This window comes from Thamnophis sirtalis, unplaced genomic scaffold, assembly GCF_051295495.1.
Source record: "Thamnophis sirtalis isolate CommonGarterSnake01/CBP01778 unplaced genomic scaffold, rThaSir2_p1.2 scaffold_10, whole genome shotgun sequence".
NCBI classification, from domain to species: domain Eukaryota; kingdom Metazoa; phylum Chordata; class Lepidosauria; order Squamata; family Natricidae; genus Thamnophis; species Thamnophis sirtalis.
Genome location: NW_028261390.1, coordinates 38,177,834 through 38,185,371, shown reverse-complemented (window position 1 = coordinate 38,185,371; position 7,538 = coordinate 38,177,834). Strand labels below are relative to the sequence as shown.

The 7,538-nt window shown below is 33.2% G+C and overlaps 1 long non-coding RNA gene across 1 annotated transcript; it reads left to right on the top strand.

The window, feature by feature from the left end:
- The first annotated feature begins 649 nt into the window (after nucleotides 1-649).
- LOC148043860 (uncharacterized) lies at nucleotides 650-3,725 on the top strand. Its single transcript, XR_015697820.1, has 2 exons — nucleotides 650-893; nucleotides 1,940-3,725. It is a non-coding gene; the product is annotated as an uncharacterized LOC148043860 (long non-coding RNA).
- The last annotated feature ends 3,813 nt before the right edge of the window (nucleotides 3,726-7,538 follow it).

The window sequence follows — 7,538 nt, the reverse complement described above, 5'->3', positions numbered from 1 at the left end:
ATATGCAGGGCTGCTAATCAAGAAAGTTGTTGAATGCATAGTTGCATAACTTTTTTTGTATTAACATTTTCAGTAACGTTTTTAGGACTTATTATTGATTACACTTTACATTACATTACAAGACTGTACTTTGTATTCACATTTAAACAGCACCTCTTCTGCAGTAATGGAGAGGCCCACTTGTCATATATCCCCTGTACATACATTTATATTTTATATATAATGTTATAAATAATGTTTCAGCTAATTTATAATTCTTTTTTTCCAAGGGAATATTTATTTATCTTTTGGATAAAACTGTGGATTAAAATATACAACAAACTGGTTGCCTGGTTTTTGGAATTAATTACAAACTATAGTGATTTTTTTCTGATATGAATTCATGTATACAGTGGAATAGGTTTCATCCTGGTCAGTGGACCAAACAACATCCTCAGGAAACTAATGAACTCTACCTGAGGTGCCAAACCAAGGGTTCTTAAGACAACAGCTCTGGCTTGTTGCTACTTGACAGTCAAATGCACCCGTCCAGTCTGGTATAAATCAGCACACGCTGGGAAAGTAGGCGTTGCACTGAATGCAGCTAGCAGAATTATTACCAAATGCCTTAAAGTTACCCCTCTAGATAAACTCTACCATCTAGATGGCATCACCTGTTGTTAGCAGAGAAGAAACAGCATACAGAGAGAGGCTTAACTCATCTATATCTAGACAAGCCCCTTTCTATGGCATACAAGCAGCTCATGACAGATTAAAATCCAGGAAAAGCTTCCTTAGATCGACAGAAGACTTCAAAGAATTTGAAAGCAGAGTGGACCTATGGAAAGCAACAAAAAGCCAACACTGGATAGAACCAATCGAGGAGCTGGCACCTGAGTCTGAAAAACTGGGAGGTATGGAAATCATTTAATGGGCTGCGCAAGGGTACAACAAAATCTATAGAGATCTTGGAAATACCTTGATTCTCAATGCCTTCTGCCCTTTGCGATTCTAGTGACAACAACTGTATATGTAGACTTGTCCTTTTTGTACACATGAGGACCTCATGGCAGCATGACAGAATGCAATTAATGTTGCTAGTTTCTGGGCAAGATTTGTTTAACTTGTACATATTTTAATCTTGCATTTTATATTTTATATTTTATGTTGTATAATATGCCTTATTTTAATTGTGCTGCTTCTAACATTCATAAAGAAATAACATATCAATACACACACATACATACACACACATACCATACTCTATTGCATATAAAAACCCTTTTGTGGCTCTCTGTCTTGTGGTAAAATAAAATATGTTGTAGTATTCCAGAGTATTATCCTTTTTACAGAATTCATATAAAATACTAATGACTTTTCCACCTAAGTCTCAGATAGAAAATACCTCTGAGTTACAATTTCTAATTAGGGTCATTTTTACAATTCATAAATCGGAAAGAGCACTTTTTAAAATAGCACATTTTAAACCGATTAACTTTATTATAAGACACAAGCTTCATTCGATAATATAACTTGTTATAAGTACCTTATCAATTAACACTTGTTTGTTAAAACTGAATTGTTTTCTGAAATAGTCTGAATCCTATTGATGTTCATCTTCCTTACTATGCAAGTAAAGTTTTGCAAACTTTCTGCCGTGAGATCTGTAATGGAATGTCCTAAAAGGTTAAAATGCTCTGCTGGTACTTTGTACTTGATTTGAGCCCTGATAACATATTTGTGATTATTAAATGTTTTGTAGAAAGCCTGGCTTATTGTTCTATGCAAAATCCCAGAGGGCCATCACAGGCAGATAATACTGTATCAGAGGAATAGCACATCAGAATACCGTTGATATATAAGGGCAAAATGAATACCTGGGGCTATTTGTGTGGTTGGACTCCCATATTAGTATCATTGTCTTGCTATTTTTTTATTGCTCTGTGATTATCTATTTCAGCTTGGGTGATGATCTGTATGCAAGTAGAGACCGGTCTGAGGAACGGAAGAATCATGGATTGCAGTTTTGTTTGGAAGTCGGTGGTGTCTTTAATGTAATTGGTAATGCTGGTGGCATAAGATCTAAGTTCAGAATGCATGAAATCAGATAGTCCAACTGTTATGGTTCAAGTGCAATGGATTGCCTAGTTGGATATTTTAGGAGATGGAACCTTGGTGCTACAGTGGTTAGAATGCAGTATTGCAGGCTAAGTCTGCCCATTGCCATCCATCCTTCCAAGATTGGTAAAATGAGGACCCAGATTGTTGGGGCGATATGCTGACTCTGTAAATGCTTAGAGAGTGATAAAGCACTGTGAAGCGGTATATAAGTGCTATTAGATACTTAGAGTGATGTATAAGTGCTCTAAGTGCTCTTGCCTCTAAATAGATTTTAAAAAATGTCTGGGTAGTGTTCCATGTTTTTGATGTGGTATTTTATATTCTTAAAATGTTGTTTGATCAATTGTATAGTTCTTTTGATATGTTTGATATATCTTTATCATAAGATATAAAATTGATAGATTGTAATTTGGTAAAATGCTTTTGCCTGCTTAACATAACCAGCCCTATTCACAATGACAATTGGACCTTCTTGTTTGACAATTTGATACCATTGCTGTTCTTTGTTAGCTCTATTAAGATTGATTTATGAAGGAGGTTTTTTAATTGATAGTTGCAGCTTGAGCTTGTTGATGTGCAACAAATTAATATGCCAACTATAAATTATTGTAAATAATCTGAACAATAAAGAATTCCACATTTTTTTTTACAATTTTTTATAGCTAACCTCTGATCCAGTTCACATTATTTTGGATATATTGCTTTATAATGTGTAACATGATAATCAACCATATTATGATATAATATTAACACATTTATGTAAAGAATATTTATGATTTAAAGTAATACCATAATAAAGGTAAAAGTAATGTAACAACTTCTTTTCAATTCCAGCCATATAGGTACCTATTTTTTTAAAAAAAAATAAAAGTTCTAATAGCATATTATATAAAATAGAAGGGAAAGTCCATCATTGAGGCATTCTCACATGCATCCCTTTGTACATCACAACCTGTGAAAAATATACCATTTGTAATTCCCAATTTGAAGGGTAAGTATATAAAATTGTAATCAATTTAATAATAATGGAAAGTTGTTTGGCTTTGTATGTAGACTGCAATATGAAAGCTGGCAAAAAGGTAAGTTAGAAAAATGTTATAACTAAATGCATAATGGAAAACAAACTATAGCATAAGATAAAAGCAGGTTAAAAAAAGAGACCATCACATACCAATGCTTTATTACTGGCTGTGAGATGCAAAGACACAGAAAAATCATGATGCCAAAGAGTATCAATCTAATTTTAGCCTTCAATATCTTTTTTCAGAGGTTCCAAAAAATTGCTTATCTCTTTTTATTAGAAATTTTCTGATGTATACCAAGTTTCCAAAATTTACTTAAAACTTTTGTAGTTTTTTATCCCCTTCTTCCATCCAAACAAAAAAAGGATTGCCAAAAAGGAGCCAAGGTGGCGCAGTGGTTAAATGCAGCACTGCAGGCTACTGCTAGATCAGCAGGTCAGCGGTTCAAATCTCACCGGCTCAGGGTTGACTCAGCCTTCCATCCTTCCGAGGTGGGTAAAATGAGGACCCAGATTGTTGGGGGCAATATGCTGACTCTCTGTAAACCGCTTAGAGAGGCCTGAAAGGCCTATGAAGCGGTATATAAGTCTACTGCTATTGCTATTGCTGCTCAGAATTTGAAATTAAGGAGAATTTGTGAATGTAATTTGCTAGTATAAATTATATGAATCAATAAACCTATATCAATACATTTATTTTGTTTTAAGCTATTCTTCTCATGCACCATACATTCTTCAAACATTTGGTTATGTGTCTATGTCTACTGAACCTTTCAAAGAATCTAGATTTTAAAAACTGACCCAATATCATATTTATGTACTGCTCTAACACTTGATTAGCAAGTAACTGTCACATGAAGTCAAATAAGATTAAAGAACAAGATCATGCAATTTTAGAATACTACTGAGATTGTATTTTTGAAATTCTATAACCAAAGATATATAACAAAATTGTTGTCATTTTCTGCAGTATCTGAGTGTGTGGAATCAACAGATCATGGCTACATCTGCTGTCTTTGTATGTTTTAAATTAATTTGTTTAGCCAGCTATAAGAACTTAGGCTTCTTTAGAAAAAGTCATCCAGTTGTTTTCCTATTTTCAAGAGTCATTACATTTCTGTATGTATATGAATGGTGATGAGAAGCTTACATATACACAGGTTTAAGTATAAAGTCAATATTTGAGTTATGTCTCTTAGGCATTTCCACATATGTCAGATTGCTAGGATATTGTACAACTGGAACACTAATGGCAAAGACTCCATGTGCCTTTCAATCCTTAGAAATACAAACTTTTCAAAATTAAGAGAATGAAGGAAGATTAGTTGAATATTTTCAGAAAACTGTCTAAGATTTCTTTATCTTGTTGCAGTTCAGAATGCTTGTATTTTAAGATTGTATTATATAATGGAGTACAAAGTAATCAACGTGATATAATCTCTATGGAGTGGTTACGGAAAAAATGGTTGTTTGCATATTAATATTAATAATCTTATTCTGTTTTCCATTAGATAATTAAATTCCTTATAATATTGGTAGTATATTATTAAAGGGCAGATATTGTTTTCATGTGAATCAAAGTGTACAACAAAAAACAGAAGTACTGGGGGTTTTGGGATGATGATTTTGTAATTTAATTCATTCATATCTTCCATAACATCTTTCTTTGCAATACTTTTAATCTGTACTTTTGGCAGTTTCTACTGTCCTCCTAAATTTATTTTACTTCTTTCCTTTTCTTGTGTTAATTTTTATCTAGATACACATTTGGTAAAATAAAATATTCATCTATCCTATATTAGCAAAAGGTAAAAAAAATATTCCCCCTTTCGAGTCATATCCAATTCTAGGAGATAGTGCTCATATCTGTTTCTTAGCCGAGAGAACTGTCAGCCTGACTATATGCCAAGCGACATGGAACCTTGTACCGTTCTCACTGAAGTGGTACCTGTTTGTCTACACTTATTTGCATGTTTTTGAACTGTTGAATGGGTAGAAGCAGCAGGAGCTCATACCATTGCATATGTTTTTTTAGGGGACAAGATTGGCATCTTTAATTGAGCAATTGCATCTTTTACCTTATATTAATAACTTTCTATTTCAACCAAATCAGCCATGTTTCCTTTGTTATTATAATTCCTTTCTTTGTCATTGATATATCCAAAGTAGCCACTGCCTAATTAAGACAATGGCCTTGATCAGACTTGTGGTTAGATTAGTGTAATAATACTTTCTCAAACATATGAAGTAACTGATTTTGGAAAGTAAATGGATTCTCATCAGTCTTTGATTTTTTTTCTGGAGCAAGAGAAATAGTAGCTTATCTTTGTTCCCAAGATTGTCAGGGTCAGGCTAGCAAATGAGGTTAAAACCCCATTCTTTTCTCCATCTTGAAAGGAAAAAAGAAAGAAAAGAACAAGAAATCCAATAAGTGATACATCCAGTCAAAAGACTTTCTCTCTTGTGGGACCAATTTTCTCTCTTCAAAGCTTTCCCCATGAACTACTGTTAGCTCTAAAGTGGTTTATATTGGAAATGTCTAAGGACTAGATTTTTAAGAAGTTTCTAGAATATAGGAAGCCTGGCATATCTTTTTTCTCCCTTTCATTTCTTTTGAGAAATTTGCTTCAGCTTAAAATGCAAATTAAGCCATTGACCAGTGGACTCAATGGAGGGGGGGGGGATAATTCTTTAGAGACATTAATGACAGTTTTCCAGAATGAGCCAAGTCCAAGCCCTTTTTTTAGCTCTGCTTAGGAAACTACTGTGGGAGGATCGGTCTTTCTCCATTCTGAATAAAATCTTCCAGTGGCTTATTTTATTAGACGAGAAAGCTGAATGACAGCTCACTGTCAGCCTTTCTGAGTCTCTGCAATAAAAACTTTTATAGGCCTACATCCATTATGTTGATTGTCAGTCAAGGAAATCAGAGTACTTCTTTACTTCATAAGGATTGTCTTCTATGTGTCTCAGCTTTCTTCCTTTGGGTTTTTCTTGTTCACTCTCATCTAAGGAAAAGAATGAGAACATCAGAACAGATAACGTATTTTTTATTTTGTCTTCAGTGCAACTGGATTACAGTGTTAGCTTGTCTTAATGAAGTTTATTACATTCTTTAAAAATGTTTAAATATATACCAAAACCCACACTTTTTATTAGTAAAAAGATTGATGAGTTTCATATAGTTAACTATAATTGTATTCATAGTTATAAAAATTCCCTTATTTGTTTTTCTTTTTCATTTTTAATTAAATCATCTGAGACAGAACTGCTGCCTGATATGTGACAATACAATTTTTATTGATTCACTAAGAAACAACTGATAAATATATCAATAAAACAAAAAATACTGTTGGGGTGGATGCACTTTTCTGTTTCACTTTCAATGTTCCATATTTTCAATTCCTGCTTTGAATCTTTTTTAAATTTGTAAATTCAACAAGTCACATCTGCACAATAATTTATCTGCATATTCATTTTATGAAGCTGTGTTTGCATTTTTCAGGCAGTATTAATGATTTCGGATAATATTCAGGTAATATTCTCTGCTCTGTTTTTTCTCTAATATACTTAGCTACTTGTAACTGCTAATTTCTGAACTTTGAAAACTGTGATTTCAGTTGCAAATATATGTGATTCATTTATCATTTTGTGACATTCAAACAGACAGAAGTATGAGCTGATCTGGTTTTTTTTTCCTATCCATTTGTATGGAGTGTTGTGTTAAAGAAATAGCTGTGTATCAGGGGTGGGCTCTGGATACTGCTACTGCTGGTTTGCTCAGGGATGTGCTGGGCACGTGCACTTTACACACACAATGCATGCATGCACAGTACTAAAAATGCTTCTGCACATGCGCCCAAGCCAAAAACAAGATGGCAGTGCTTATGGTGCCCCCTAGAGAACCACTTCGGGTGCATGGCAGACTGAGTTACTACCTTCTCAGCTGAACCGATCTGAGCTGGTAGGAACCTACTTCTGTTGTTTATATGTGTGTTTATATAGATTTAGGGAACACATACATTTAATTATTTACAACTTCTTCCTATTTCTGCATTTCAAATTGAATGTTAAAACATTTCTACCTACTTGGAAGCTTACGCGTATTAAATTGCTCTTTTCAAAAAGTTCTGATTTTTTTTTTTTTTTAGCTTTTAATATTTTTCTTTTATTCTGAACAGAAATCATGCCAAGTATTCCAAAAACATGCTTTGGCCAATAGTAAAATAATTTGAATATACTATTTCCCAATTAGATTATTTTTGGCAAGTTTTATATTTGGAAACAGATGAAAAGAGAATCATTTTCATATCATTGATCAATTAGTATAGTTACTTCCCTGCACATTTATTTCAGTGTTTTTCTCAATTAATAAAAAAGGAGTTAAAAAATAAAAACTATTAAAATTTATAACACA